The sequence below is a fragment of the Henckelia pumila genome, chromosome 3, assembly GCF_033568475.1.
Source record: "Henckelia pumila isolate YLH828 chromosome 3, ASM3356847v2, whole genome shotgun sequence".
Lineage (NCBI taxonomy): Eukaryota > Viridiplantae > Streptophyta > Magnoliopsida > Lamiales > Gesneriaceae > Henckelia > Henckelia pumila.
The window spans coordinates 108,143,982-108,160,516 of record NC_133122.1 but is presented as its reverse complement, the minus strand read 5'-3'; the positions used below and the strand labels follow the sequence as shown (position 1 = coordinate 108,160,516).

The following is a 16,535-nucleotide window of genomic DNA, read 5'->3' as shown; positions in this document are numbered from 1 at the left end:
TCAGTTCCTGGGATTTACAACAAGAGCAGAGTTATCTGTTGGTGTCCATAATCTCGTTTCGAGATTCAAGGTAAAAATTTAATTGTTATTTAATTTTTACACGCACAATTTAATCGTAAAGTTTTGATACCACTGTTGGAAAACGGTGTTCAGATCAATCAGAATTGATACCCGGTGCAGCGGAAGTTTTAAAATTTTGTATGGAACGATGATATAATCGCTACCCAGGGCGGCGCACGGCGTTGCCCAGGGCAGCGATCGTCGCTGCCCAAGGGGCAGCGACTGGTTGCCCGGCCCGAGCCCCTTTTGGGGCGCGGGCTGCCCGGGATGATCCCGGGCGGCCCGGGAAAATTAATTTTTATTTTTTAATTAAAATTTTAATATGTTAAAATTTTATTTTTGGTCCGATCGAAAATTGTTTTTGATTGGTCCACAAGGCTTCGGATCGAATTGTTCGAGTCCAAAAATTTTAAAATTGATTTTTGGATAAATTTGAATTTTTGGAAAATTTATAGATTTTATTCGTTAAATCAGATTTTATGAAATTAATTATTTTTGGTACAATTGATGATAAGATATGATCTTATGGAAATATTGAGTAAAATATGATTTTATGTATAAAATTGGATTTTATATGTAAAATATGATTTTATTTGATAAAAAGATAAAATATGATTTTGTATGTAAAATAAGATTTTATATATGGAATATGATTTTATCCTTTTTAATTTAATTGTCATTGCATGTAATCCAATAAATTAATTTTGAGTTAAACATTTGTTTTTATTGTTGTTGGATTTATTATCGGGCCTGGTTTATGGCCCAATATGAATTGTCATATGTAATAAAAGTGGGCCTGGTTTATGGCCCGTTCCCACCCCTTAAAATGTATCCCTTACTTGTCATAGTTATTTATTGTAAATACATTATACTTAGTGGGGGATGAAGATTTGAAGACGGAGGTGGGCCCAGCAGACAATAAAGACTGAAGAAATGTAAATTGGAAGCACAATGTAATAGGATTGCATTGCATACTTGCATATCACCTAGGATTGGACTTAGACTCGTGATTGGCAACCACGGGTCGATTAGAAATGGAATCGATCATCCTAAATAATATATGATATTATTGTTGTATGCATGTTTAGACTAAATTGTATGAATCCCGCAAGCATACAAATTTTAAATGATGAGACAAATTTTCAAAATTAAAATCGCTCATTTTAAATATGATTTAAAATTGATATCAAGATAAATAAAGGGAATTTAAATATTGTTTAAATGTTCCTACCTTCCATCAACGATAATTATATGAGATGCTACCCGCAGATACGGTCCGGCTCATATTATTGGGGGGGCCCGTTCGTCGGAAAGCTGTACATTGGATCGACACATGTTGTAAGTGAAAGAGTGGGTGCCCGGTGAGCCAACTTGTGGCTAAGGGCTTTGATGACTCTTTGTATAAACAATATTTTGTTTAATATTATTTACACTTTTATTAATGGCAATGACTTTATCTTTCTTCATATTGTTATATTGTGATATACTATTGTTGTTTTGATAAAGACCTTGAGTATACTATAGTGTATGTAAGATGTGGTAGAACATGGGGATGTCTATCATGAAACACATCTTATAGTCACTGTATATTCTAAACTGTTCCTAGTCGATTGAGCCGTCCGATAATAAGGATAAGGATCGCTCGAGTTAGAGACTTGAATTTGCGATGCAGAGTACCACGTTTCATTGGTAAGGAACATAGAGATGTTCGAAGCATGCAAATGGATATTCATATGATGAATGATCGAACTACCCTATCCGGACTTTCCAAGTGGTTATCACTTATCGAGTGGATAAAGTCCGCGGTTTTGGTTGTACACCATTAGTCCTTACTATTTGAAACATCATTGAGACTCTATATGCTAGTACTGTGCTTTGACTCGTTTACCGACTCTATTGGGGTCATCAGGTGTCGGGATTGGGTACAGTTACAACACATATAGGAGTCGATGCTTTGTTGTCAAGGATTCACCACATACTTGCGAGTGTGGATATCCTATACGATCTGAGGAGATATTAGTGTGACGAATCTCTGGCCAGAGTACATGATGTGGTTTAAGAAATGGTTTCTTAGTAGCACATGCGATGTCACTATTTGATCTTCAAGATGTATTGCATAGTTATCGAATCTCGAACGACTCTCGATATACCAATGGTTGTTGATTCGATCGGGATACATGGATGAAGGGACCGTACTGTACGTTAACCAAAATCTATTGGTTCTTGTAGGCACTATCAGTGATACCTAGGGAATCATGGGGCGATGTTGCTAGGCGCTCTTACCATGATTCGATGGGCAAGTCGGAAATTGTTGTTCCGAGTCACAAGGAGTTGTGAGCCCACGGCTAGCTATATCCCTGAACCATTGAGGGTCACACAGTGTAATGGATTTTTAATCCCCGTTGAGATAGTTAAATTTAAAGAGTTAAATTTAATGAACAAAGAAGTTGGACTTCTTAATTATGAGTAGAGGAGTAAGATTTTCTAAAATGACATAGGGATGGACATTTTTGGAAATCACTGAATTCGGATTCAGAAAAATTTATCTTGACTTTAAAAGGTGCAGAAATGGTTTCTGTGCACATTGGTGAAATCGGTTTATCGATCGGAGTCACGATGAATTTTATATTAATTTCTGAACATGCGGGCTTTGCTTGTCGGGCTTGAACTTATGACTAATGGGCCCTAAGCTGTTAGTGGCCTACATTATAAATAAGTTATTGCAGTACAGAAATTACACACAACAGGTCACAAAATATTTTTAAAACCCTAGTTGCGTTTTTAATAAGTGGCCGCCCCCTCCCTCCCTCTGCTCGAAAAAATCCAGCCTGTGAATTTTGAATTGCAGTCTGGTTTAACGGATCAAATTCGTTAATCTCTTCGTAGAAACTTCTGATAGATTTTCTAGTGCAATCTATCAGAGGGATTAAATATCCGTTCGTGGACCTGATTGAAGAACAGTTCGTCCATCAGTTCCAGGGATATACAACAAGAGCAGAGAAATCTGTTGGTGTCCAAAATCTCAATTCTAGATTAAAGGTAAAAATTTTATAATCGTTATTTAATTTTTACACACACAATTTAATCGTAAGGTTGATACCCATTATGGAATCGTTCCATATAAAAAAATTTTAAACTTCCGCTGCACCGGGTATCAATCCTAATTGATCTGATCGCCGCGTTCTCCAACAGTAAGTTGGGTGGAACTCCCATGGGATTTGCTCATATTATTGGGGATCCACATGGCGACCGTCCATCACAACTTAATATTGATGGGTCATCTTGACGTGTCACAATAAACGGCGTCATATTATTGGGCCCTTATCGTACATGAGGTAAAAACGTGGAGGTTGCTTTGGAAGCAATTGGGCTCTACCTTTTGAAAATTGTGGTTGGCTGATATTATTCGGGACTATAGTTTGTCAATTGGACTCCATGTTCCCACTAAAGGAAAACAGTTTCCCGTTTTCACTAGAGGGTAGTGAAATCGTTAAAATAGTGGGAGTGAGATTCATAAAATAAATTTCTCCTATTTTATGTCTTAGTAAATTAATTAAACAATCACTGATTATTGTCTGTTTCTTTTCAGTATTTCATTAAGATGAATTCGCGCAATCCACTATTCTCTATTCTCGAACAAAATAAACTGACTGGAGCAAACTATACGGAATGGTTCCGTAAGTTGAAGATTGTCTTGACCTCGGAGAAGATGCTCTACGTGTTAGAAAAATCTCCTCCGAAGGAAGCACCAGCTGATATAAGTCCGGAAGAGTTGGCCAAACTTGATAAATGGTGGGACCATGATATCAAGGCCAAATGCTATATGCAAGCTTCGATGTCTGATGAACTCCAGAGGCGATTTGAGGATACCGTGAATGCTGCTGACATTCACGTGCAACTCAAGGAACTTTTTGGGGCTCAATCGAGAGCTGAAAGGTTCGCTACTATAAAAGAGTTAATGACGTGTCGCATGCGTGAAGGGACTTCGGTCCGTGATCATGGGGTACGCGTGATTTGGCTCATTCAGAAGTTGGTAACAATTGATTTGGTATTGGAGCATAAACTCAATGTGGACCTATTACTTCTCTCTCTTCCTTCATCGTTTGACGGTTTTGTGGTGAATTTCAATATGAACAAGATAGAGGCCTCCCTTGAAAAGATGGTCAATATGCTTGTAACTTATGAAGCCACTTTAAAGAAGGATAAACCGATTCTCTTGGTGGGCTCCTCTTCTTCTGCTAAGAAGGGGCCAAGTACAAAGGGTAAGAAACGTTTTGCCCCATCCAAGAAAACCGGACCCGAGAAGAAGAACAAGACAAAGGCTTCAAACATGGAAAAGTCCAAGGATGTTTGCCATCACTGCAAGAAACCCGATCATTGGAAACGTAACTGCAAGGAATATCTAGAGCAGTTGCGAACTGCGAAGGGTATATTTTATATTGAAATAAATGTTTCACTTAATACTACTTCTTGGGTATTGTATACCGGATGTGGATCTCACATTTGCAATGATTTGCAGGTGATGACAAGAAGTCGCAAGCTTAGATTGGGTGAGACCCAGCTGAGGCTCGGAAATGGTTCTAGAGTTGAAGCCAAAGCTGTGGGAGACGTTTATTTAATTTTGCAGAACGATTTTAAGTTACTTTTGAGAGATGTTTTATTTGTTCCAGACTTGATTAAAAACATTATTTCTGTTTCTATGCTTGATAGAGATGGTTTTTCTTGCAATTTTGTGAATGGGATTTGCAATATTTACAAGAATGAATGTTTGATTGGAAATGGACAACTTGAAAACGATCTATATAAATTAAAAGACGTTCCAATAAATTATGTTGATAAACCGGTAACAACGAACAAAAGGAAAATCGATAGTCAAAACCCGGCAAATCTTTGGCATGCTAGGCTAGGTCATATTTCCTCAAGGAGGATGAACAAGCTAGTGGGAGAGGGCATGTTTGATATGTCTGATATTAACTCTCTACCTACTTGTGAATCCTGCCTGAAAGGAAAAATGACTAAATCTCCATTCAAGGGGAAACCTGAGCGTAGTCAAAATATGTTGGATTTGATCCATACAGATGTTTGTGGTCCATTTAGAATTGGTACTCAATTTGGCCACACCTACTTCATTACCTTTACTGATGATTATTCAAGGTATGGGTATTTATATTTAATGAAATATAAGTCTGAAGCATTTGAAAAGTTCAAAGAATTCAAGGCTGAAGTAGAAAACAAGCTAGGAAAAAGTATTAAAGCACTTCGATCGGATCGAGGTGGAGAATACTTAAGTACCGAGTTTTTGGACTATCTGAAAGAGAATGGGATTCTCTCTCAGTGGACTCCTCCTATGACACCTCAGCTGAATGGTGTATCGGAGCGTCGTAATCAAACTTTGTTGAACATGGTTCGATCCATGATGAGCTTCACTGAGCTCCCACCTTCATTTTGGGGCTATGCTCTTGAAACGGCGGTATTGTTGTTGAACAACGTTCACACTAAAGCAGTGAACAAAACACCATACGAGTTATGGAATGGCAAAGCTCCTAAGTATTCATACTTGAGGATTTGGGGATGTCCTGCTTACGTGAAGCAGACAGTGGGAGATAAGTTGGATAGTCGATCCACCTTGTGTTATTTTGTAGGGTATCCGAAGAATTCAATCGGATATTATTTCTATCATCCTACTGAAACAAAAGTGTTTGTTTCAAGGAATACCACCTTCTTGGAGAAGGAGTTCTTATTGGATAAGAAAGGCAAGATGATGGAACTCGAAGAAATTCGAGAAGAACCCAAGATACAAAATAATGATCCTACACCTCAGGAACCATTGATTGACACACCTATTACTAGAAGATCCGAGAGGACTTCTAGGCCTCCTATTAGATATGGTTTTCTTCTTGAAGGGGATCAAAGTGAACCCGACATTGGATGTGATCCAAGAAACTTCAAGGAAGCAATTTTTGATGCGGATTCTAATTTATGGCTTGAAGCAATGCAGTCGGAAATAGACTCGATGCATTAAAACCAAGTTTGGTCTATAGTAGATCCTCCTGATGGAATTGTTCCAATAGGATGTAAATGGACTTACAAAAGAAAACTTGGGCCTGATGGCAAGGTGTTGACCTATAAGGCACGATTGGTTGCAAAAGGTTATACTCAAAGACAAGGAGTTGACTATGATGAAACCTTTTCACCAGTCGCAATGTTCAAGTCCATAAGAATCCCTAAAGGAAAAATGACTAAATCTCTTTTCAAAGGGAAGCCTAAGCGTAGTCAAAATCTGTTGGATTTGATCCATATAGATGTTTGCGGACCATTTAGTATCGGTACTAAATTTGGTCACACCTACTTCATTACCTTTACTGATGGTTATTCTAGGTATGGGTATTTATATTTAATGAAATATAAGTCTGAATCATTTGAAAAGTTCAAAGAATTCAAGGTTAAAGTAGAAAACAAACTAGGTAGAAGTATTAAAGCACTTCAATCGAATCGAGGTGGAGAATACTTAAGTACCGAGTTTTTGAGCTATCTAAAAGAGAATGTGATTCTCTCTCAGTGGACTCCTCCTATGACACCTCAGCTGAATGGTGACTCGGAGCGTCGCAATCAAACTTTGTTGAACATGGTTCGATCTATGATAAGCTTACTGAGCTCCCACCTTCGTTTTGGGGCTATGCGCTTGAAACGGCGGTATTGTTGTTGAACAATGTCCACACTAAAGCAGTAGATAAAACTCCATACGAGTTATGGAATGGCAAAGCTCCTAAGTATTCGTACTTGAGGATTTGGGGATGTCCTGCTTACGTGAAGCAGACATTGGGAGATAAGTTGGATAGTCGATCCACCTTGTGTTATTTTGTAGGATATCCAAACAATTCAATCGGATATTATTTCTATCATCCTACTAAAACAAAAGTGTTTGTTTCAAGGAATGCAACCTTCATGGAGAAGGAGTTCTTATTAGATAAGAAAGGCAAGATGATGGAACTCGAAGAAATTCGAGAAGAACCCGAGATACAAAATAACGATCCCACACCTCAAGAACCTTCAGTGGACACGCCTACACCTAGGAGATCCGAGAGGACTTCTAGACCTCCTATTCAATATGGTCTTCTTCTTGAAGGGGATCAAAGTGAACCCGACATTGGATGTGATCCAAGAAACTTCAAGGAAGCAATTATTTATGCGGATTCGAATTTATGGCTTGACGCTATGCAGTCGGAAATAGACTCGATGCATACAAACCAAGTTTGGTCTTTAGTAGATCCTCCCGATGTAATTGTTTCAATAGGGTTTAAATGGATTTACAAGAGAAAACTTGGGCCTGATGGCAAGGTACTAACCTACAAGGCACGATTGGTAGCAAAAGGTTATATTCAAAGACAAGGAGTTGACTATGATGAAACCTTTTCACCAGTCGCAATGTTCAAGTCCATAAGAATCCTTATTGCCATAGCAGCATGGTATGACTATGAGATATGGCAAATGGATGTGAAGACTGCATTTCTTAATGGAAACATTAAGGAAGAAATCTATATGATGAAGCCTGAAGGATTCACCTCCATGGGAAGCGAGCATAAGGTATGCAAGCTTCAGAGATCAATTTATGGTCTAAAACAAGCATCAAGAAGTTGGAACCAGAAATTTGATGAAACAATAAAGGATTTTGGTTTCATCAAGAACCCGAAGGAACCATGCGTGTACAAGAAAGTAGTTAAGGATGCTGTGACATTCTTAGTACTTTATGTTGATGACATCTTACTCATTGGGAATGATGTAGGGATGTTGCAGTCAACAAAGATATGGTTATCAGGTAAATTCTCGATGAAGGATTTGGGTGAGGCATCCTATATTCTAGGGATACAGATCTATAGAGATAGATCTAAAAGATTGATAGGACTCACTCAATCAACTTACATCGAAACCATATTGAAAAGGTTTTCAATGGATGGGTCCAAGAGAGGACATCTACCTATGTGTCATGGAGTTTCTCTATCCAAGTCCATGTGTCCCAAGACTGATGAAGAGATAGAGAAAATGACACATGTACCATATGCATCAGCCATAGGTAGTATCATGTATGGGATGATATCTATCAGACCGGATGTAGCATTTGCTCTGAGTGTCACGAGCAGATATCAAGCCAATCCCGGTCAAATGCATTGGAAAGCCGTGAAGGACATTCTTAAGTACTTACGAAGGACTAAGAATATGTTCATGGTATATGGAGGAAGAGAACTGAAATTGGAAGGCTATACCGACTCTAGCTTCCAAAGTGACGTGGATGACTCGAAGTCAACCTTTGGATTTGTGTTCATGCTCAATGGAGGTGCTGTCTCTTGGAAGAGTTCCAAGCAGGACACCACAGCGGATTCCACCACTGAGGCAGAATACATTGCGGCATCAGCTGCTGCTAAAGAGGCCGTTTGGATGAGGAATTTCGTCCAAGAGTTGGGCGTCATTCCTGAAGCTGTTGGTCCAGTCCCGGTGTACTGTGACAACACGGGTGCCGTTGCTCAGGCAAAGGAACCAAGGTCTCATCAAAGATCCAAACACGTACTGAGAAAATACCACATCATCCGGGAGATCGTGGAAAGAGGAGACATCACTGTCGAGAGAGTGGCCTCTGCAGACAATATCGCTGATCCACTTACTAAGCCCTTGCCAGGACCATTATTTAACAAACATCGCGAAGCAATGGGTCTACGTAGTATGACTAGTTGGCTTTAGAGCAAGTGGGAGATTGAAAGAGTGGGTGACCGGTGAGTCAACTTGTGGCTAAGGGATTTTATGACTCTATGTATAAACAATCTTTTGTTTAATATAATTTACAATTTTATAATGGCATTTTCTTTATCTTTTATCATATTATTATGTTGTGACATACTATAAGATATTTAGATGAAGACCTTGAATATACTATAGTTTATGTAAGATGTGGTGGCACATGGGGATGGCTATCATGAAACACATCTTATAGTCACTGTATATTCTAAACAGTTCCTAGTCGATTGAGCCGTCCGTTAATAAGGATAAGGATCGCTCGAGATTGAGACTAGCATTTGCAATGCCGAGTACCACGTTTCATTGGTATGGAACATAGAGATGTTCAAAGCATGCAAATGGATATTCATACGATGAATGATCGAACTACCCTATCCGGACTTTCCAAGTGGTTATCACTTATCGAGTGGATAAAGTCCACGGTTTTGGTTGTACACCATTAGTCCTTACTACTTGAAACATCATTGAGACTCTATATGCTAGTACTACACTTTGACTCGTTTACCGACTCTATTGGGGTCATCAGGTGTCGGGATTGGGTACAGTTACGACGCATATAGGAGTCGATGCTTTGTTGTCAAGGATTCACCACATACTTGCTAGTGTGGATATCCTATGCAATCTGAGGAGATATTAGTGTGACGAATCTCTGGCCAGAGTACATGATGTGTTTTAAGAAATGGTTTCTTAGTAGCACATGCGATGTCACTATTTGATCTTCAAGATGCATTGCATAGTTATCGAATCTCGAACGACTCTCGATTTACCAATGGTTGTTGATTCGATCGGGATATATGGTTGAAGGGACCGTACTGTACGCTAACCAAAATCTATTGGTTCTTGCAGGCACTATCAGTGATACCTAGGGAATCATGGGGCGATGTTGCTAGGCGCTCTTACCATGATTCGATGGGCAAGTCGGAAATTGTTGTTCCGAGTCACAAGGAGTTGTGAGCCCACGGCTAGCTGTATCCCTGAACCATTGAGGGTCACACAAGTAATGGAATTTTAATCCCCGTTGAGATAGTTAAATTTAAAGAGTTAAATTTAATGAACAAAGAAGTAGAACTTCTTATATCAGAGTAGAAGAGTAAGATTTCCTAAAATGACATAGGGATGGGCATTTTTGGAAATCACTGAATTCGGATTCAGAAAATTTATCTTAAATTTAAAAGATGCAGAAATGGTTTCTGTGCACATTGGTGAAATTGGTTTATCAATGTGTGTCACGATGAATTTTATATTAATTTCTGAACATGCGGGCTTTGCTTGTCAGGCTTGAACTTATGACTAATGGGCCCTAAGCTGTTAGCAGCCCACATTATAAATAAGTTATTGCAGTACAGAATTATACAACAGAAGGCATAATTTTCGAAAAACACTAGGGTTTTTCTCTCTAGTGGCCGCCGCCCCTCTCCTCTCTGTCAAAAAATTCAGCCTGTGAATTTTGAATTTGCAGTCTGGTTTAACGGATCAAATTCGTTAATTTTCTTCGCAGAAACTTCTGATAGACTTTCTAGTGCAGTCTATCAGAGGGATTAAACTTCTGTTCGTGGACCTGATTGAAGAATTGTTCGTCCATCAGTTCCTAGGATATACAACAAGAACAGAGTTATCTGTTGGTGTCCATAATCTCGTTTCGAGATTCAAGGTAAAAATTTAATTGTTATTTAATTTTTACACGCACAATTTAATCGTAAAGTTTTGATACCTATGATATGGAATCGTTCCATACAAAATTTTAAAACTTCCGCTGCACCGGGTATCAATTCTGATTGATCTGAACACCGTTTTCCAACACCCGGATCACCTACTAACAGAACTTAGGCATGCAATTAACTTAATTAAACAGATATCAGAATAAAACTGCGGAAACCATAAACGTTATACAATCCCAATTAAAGGAATCTGTAATTTATCCAAATTATACAACCAAATCGAATTGTTGTATCAACCCAAAACAAAAGAAATAAAACCTAGACGAAGCTCCAGCTAGCCAACCACTGCCTAGCCTCTCTTGGATCCCCCAGCCTCGTCCAATCGCAAACCTGCCTCATGGAATAGGGTGTCCAGAAATACAGAGTACGAGACGTGAGCATAAAACGCTCAGTAAGAGAGTATGAGTATACATGCATGCAAAGTGAACTCCCTCTAAACTCGAGGTCAAGGATCAGATAACAGAGACAGACCGGGCCCTGGTATGTAGCACGCTGTGCCATCACTTCAGGAGGTGGCTCCCATACCATAATACAAGTGGATATGCCGGACCCAAATCGATGGAAGTCCAACCACTAACAGGATAGGGAAAACCCTACTAACAGACATCTCGAAAGAGATAGCTCAGTATGCAAATGAATGCAGCATAAATCAATGACATATAAACCATGCAGTCACATAATACATGCATACTCAGTCAGGATATCTCGAACAGTACTTTCGTACCTCAAGTCAGTGCAAGCTCTACCAACTCTAGGTCCACGCCTATAGTCTGCTCTACACTGCCAAATGATACTACTATCATTAAAGCTCTCTAAAAGCTTTAACTAAGCTATTGAATACTCCTAAATATTTATAGGAAGCAAAAGCTATACCTTCGTCCGTCGTTAGCCCTTTGATGTCGATGCCTCCAGAACTTGGGCACAACTCCGCTATGACTATCGAACTCCTCGACGACTCTTGGGGCAAGCCTAGGAAGGCTAGAACAACTCGAATAGACTAGAAAGGAGAAGGAAATACTCGGAATTGGCAATTGGAAATGAAGCCTCGGCCCTCTATTTATAGACAACGATCGGAGCTTCCGATCCTCGATCGGAACGTCCGAACCTCGATCGGAACGTCCGAACCTGACATCGGAGCTTCCGAAGATCCTAATCTGCCACGTGTCAAAATATCACTTATTGACTTCGGATAGGGGTGATCAGAGCTTCCGATCCTGATCGGAGCTTCCGATCTTGCCACACGTCATGCCTGACGTAATACCATTGGAGCTTCCGATCCTGCATCGGAGCTTCCGATCCTGTTCGAAACTTCCGAACCTACCTTCGGAGCTTCCGAACTCTATCCAAGTAATTATGATTAATTCCTTAATTACTGATTTTGGTTACGGGCTACTACATTCTCCCCCACTTAAGATATTTCGTCCTCGAAATCAGATCTTAAGTACTGAATGAAATACAGAAATCAGAAACATTCTTTATTCAAATCAAACGTTTACAGAGTTTGCAACTGAATACAACTTAAGAATGAAATCAAAACAACTCGGGATGGTCTTCACGCATCCTGTCCTCAAGCTCCCAAGTAGCTTCCTCAGTGCCTCGGCGCTGCCACTGAACTACTTCAGTGCGCTTTAGGCCTAGACCTACTTCAGTGCCGGAGATCCGAAGCTTCATGGGTTTAGCTAGTTATTACCGTCGTTTCATCGAGGGTTTCTCGTCTATTGCCAAGCCTATTACCCAGCTGACTCAGAAGAATGCACCTTTTGTTTGGACTCCAGATTGTGAGGCTAGCTTTGTTGATCTGAAGAGGAGATTGACCAGTGCTCCAATTCTTTCTATTCCGAAGGGTACTGGAGGTTTCACAGTCTATTGTGATGCTTCTAACCGAGGCTTGGGTTGTGTTCTTATGCAGCATAAGCATGTGATAGCGTATGCATCGAGGCAGCTGAAACCGCACGAGACTCGTTATCCGGTCCATGATCTTGAACTAGCTGCGATCGTCTTTTCTCTGAAGATCTGGCGTCACTATCTTTATGGTGAGTCTTTCGAGATCTTTTCTGACCATAAGATCCTTAAGTACTTGTTTTCACAGGCAGAGCTAAATATGAGACAGAGAAGATGGTTAGATTTGTTGAAGGATTTCGAATGTGAAATCAAGTACTATCCGGGGAAGTCTAATGCAGTTGCAGATGCCTTGAGCCGAAAGCTTTGTTCTTTATCTCTTTCTACTATCGGTGTTTCTCAGTTGATCGATGATTGTTGCACTTCTGGTTTAGAGTTTGAAACAGATAGGGAGACTATCAGAGTGTTTGCTATTCAAGCCGAGCCAGAGTTGTTTGTTGCAATCAGAGAAGCACAGAAGTCTGAGCCGAGCATCCAGATTTCAGTAGAGAAAGTCAGATCGGGTCATCAGTCTGAATTCCAGGTTAGAGATGATGTTTTGTTCGTGAATAACCATGTTGTTGTGCCTGATATTTCGGAGTTGAGATAGCGTATTCTCCGAGAGGCTCATTGCAGTCGGTTTAGTATTCATCCTGGAGGTCGTAAGATGTTCAATGATCTGAAGAACCAGTTCTGGTGGAAGAGAATGAAGAGCGACGTAGCGAGGTTTGTATCTCGGTGTTTGAATTGTCAACAGGTGAAAGCAGAACAGAAGCGACCAGGAGGTCTATTGCACAGTTTATCTGTTCCTGAATGGAAGTGGGATCACATTTCCATGGATTTCGTCACGAAGCTACCACGATCCGTTCGAGGATGCGATGCCATTTGGGTAGTGATCGACCGATTGATGAAGTCTGCGTGTTTTATTCCGTACAGGATGACGTATCGTCATGATCAGATGGCTGAGTTGTATGTTAGCAATGTTGTGAGATTGCATGGTGTGCCGAAGTCGATCGTTTCAAACAGAGATCCTAGATTCACTTCTCACTTCTGGCACAGTCTTCAGGGGGCACTTGGTACTTGATTGAATCTAAGTACAGCTTATCATCCTTAGACCGATGGACAGTCAGAGCGGACTATCCAGACGTTAGAGGATATGCTGCGAGCGGTAGTGCTAGACTTTGGCACTAGTTGGCAGGATTTCTTGCCTCTTGTCGAGTTTTCTTACAACAACAGCTTCCAAGCGAGTATCGGTATGGCGCCTTTTGAGGCATTGTACGGTAAGAAATGCCAATCTCCGTTGTTTTGGGATGACTTGTCCGAGTCACCAGATTTGGGACCGGATATGCTTAGAGATATGGCAGAGCAGGTTAAGATCATTCAGACCAGAATGAAGTCGGCTCAAGATAGACAGGCGAAGTATGCAAATGTCAGGCGTAGACCTCTGAGTTTTGATCAGGGAGACCGAGTCTTTCTGAATATTTCTCCATTCAGAGGCACTGTCAGATTCGGTAAGAGAGGGAAATTATCTCCGAGATTCATCGGGTCGTATGAGATTCTCGAGAAAATAGGCGATCTTGCCTACAGGCTTGCACTTCCTCCGTCTTTATCTGGTATTCATGACGTTTTTCACGTCTCTATGCTGCGAAAGTATCATCCAGATCCTTCTCATATCCTTCAGCCTGACGAAGCCGAGTTAGACGATACTCTAAGCTACTTTGAGCGACCGATTCAGATCCTTGATCGGAAGGAGAAACAACTCAGGACCAAGTCGATTCGGTTGGTGAAAGTGCAGTGGAGCCATCACGGCGTCGAGGAATTCTTGGTGTATATTTTCTTCCACGATTGTTTCTATTGCATTATCATCTTCATCTTCATTAATACTTGGTTGTTTACATAAATTGAACACATTAAGTTCTAAAGTCATATTTCCAAAAGACAATTTCATTATTCCATTTTGACAATTAATTAAAGCATTTGAAGTTGCTAGAAATGGACGTCTCAATAGTACTGGAATTTCGTTATGTACTTCTATTGGTTGTGTATCCAAGACAATAAAATCCACGGGATATATGAATTTATCAACTTGAACTAATACATCTTCTACAATACCTCTAGGTATTTTGATTGACCTATCGGCTAGTAAAAGAGTAACAGATGTAGGTTTTAAATCTCCCAACTTAAGATTTTCATAAACTGAATAAGGAATTAAATTCACACTTTCTCCCAAATCTAACAAAGCTTTTTTAATTTTATTTTTTCCAATAATACATGAAATTGTTGGACAACCGGGATCTTTATATTTCAAGGTAGAATTATTTTGAATAATAGAGCTTACTTGCTCCGTTAAGAATGCTTTCTTCTTTACATGCAATTGTATTTTCACAGTACATAAATCTTTTAAAAACTTTGCATAAGAAGGCACTTGTTTAATAGCATCTAATAATGGAATATTTATTTTTACTTGTTTAAAAACTTCATAAATATCAGAATCATTTTTTTGTTTTTTATTATTAACTAATGCATGAGGGAAAGGAACATGTTTATTTGACTCACATATTATTTCAGATAATTTATCATCAACTTTCTTAATCTTAGGACTCAAAGTATCATCTTTCTCGAAAGTATCAAGATTTTCATCCTTACTCTTTGAGTTTGACTGATCTTTGTTTTCATCACTATATGGATCATTAACTATTTTACCACTTCTAAGAGTAATAACAGATTTTACTTGATCAAATTTTTCTTGATTTTGATTTTTAGGATTAGGTTGTGGTTGACATGGAAATTTTCCTTTTTCATGAATATTAAGTGCAGATGCAAATTTTGCAAGAGTTTCTTTCAAATCATTCATAGATTGAATGTTTTGAATATTGATAGACTCTTGCTTTTGAATGTATGCATGAATTTCATCTTCAAAATGTGTTCTTGGAGGTGGGATATAAGGAGCATAACCTTGATGACTTTGGTTATTGTGAAAAGGTTGTAGTGAAGGTTGTGCATTATTATCGTTCCTCCAACTAAAATTAGGATGATTTCTCCAACCAGGATTATATGTTTGTGAAAAAGGATCTAATGTTGGTTTTTTAAAATTGTTAACATAATTGGCTTGTTCATGGAGACATTCTTTAAATGAAGGCAAAGTAGGACAATTTTTTGTAAGGTGATCATGTGTGTCACATATATGACAAACAATTTCTTGAACACTTTTTAATTGATCACTCTTTTTCATTTCTAATGACTCAATTTTTCTTGCTAAAGATGCAAGTTTAGCTTGAACATCTACATCATCTTTAAGATGATAAATACCACCCCCATTTGTTGAATTACTGGTTTTACTTGGTGGTTCAATTGAGCCTATATTATCCCAATTTTGAGCATTTTCTGCTAATGACTCCAAATATTCTATAGCTTCATTTGGGTTTTTATCTTCAAAAGTTCCATTACACATGAATTCTATCATTTGCCTATCTTTAGGTATTAAACTTTCATAAAAGTGAGAAACTATCCTCCATATTTCAAAACCATGATGTGGACATGTATTAAGTAACTCTTTATATCTATCCCAACATTGATAAAATGTTTCCCCTTGTTTTTGAGAAAAAGTTGTAATTTGTCTTTTAAAAGAGTTTGTTCTATGGGAAGGAAAAAACTTTTTTAGAAATTGTTGTTGCATTTCTTCCCATGATCTTATTGAACTTGATCTCAAATTTTGCAACCATGTTTTAGCTTTATCTTTTAAGGAAAAAGGAAAAAGCTTTAATCGAACAGTATCCATGCTACAATTTTGATCATTATAAGTGTTGCAAACCTCCTCAAATTCTCTTAAATGCAAATATGGATTTTCAGAATCTAAGCCATGAAAATTTGGTAAAAGTTGAATGACTTGTGGCTTAAAATTGAAATTAGATGCATCAGTAGGAAAAACTAAACAAGATGGTGTACTAGTTCTTATTGGATTCATATGGTGCCTAAGTGTTCTTGGTTGTTCATGTTCTTGATGATTATTATTATTATTATTATTATTATCTTGATTATTAGAATTATCGTCCATGTTTAAAATATTTTCAGTTACTCGAACAAGTCTACCAC

General features: G+C 38.8%; 1 non-coding gene across 1 annotated transcript; it reads left to right on the top strand.

Moving 5' to 3' along the window:
• The first annotated feature begins 15,964 nt into the window (after window positions 1–15,964).
• LOC140894142 (small nucleolar RNA R71) lies at window positions 15,965–16,075 on the top strand. Its single transcript, XR_012153690.1, has one exon. It is a non-coding gene; the product is annotated as a small nucleolar RNA R71 (small nucleolar RNA).
• Window positions 16,076–16,535: the final 460 nt, after the last annotated feature.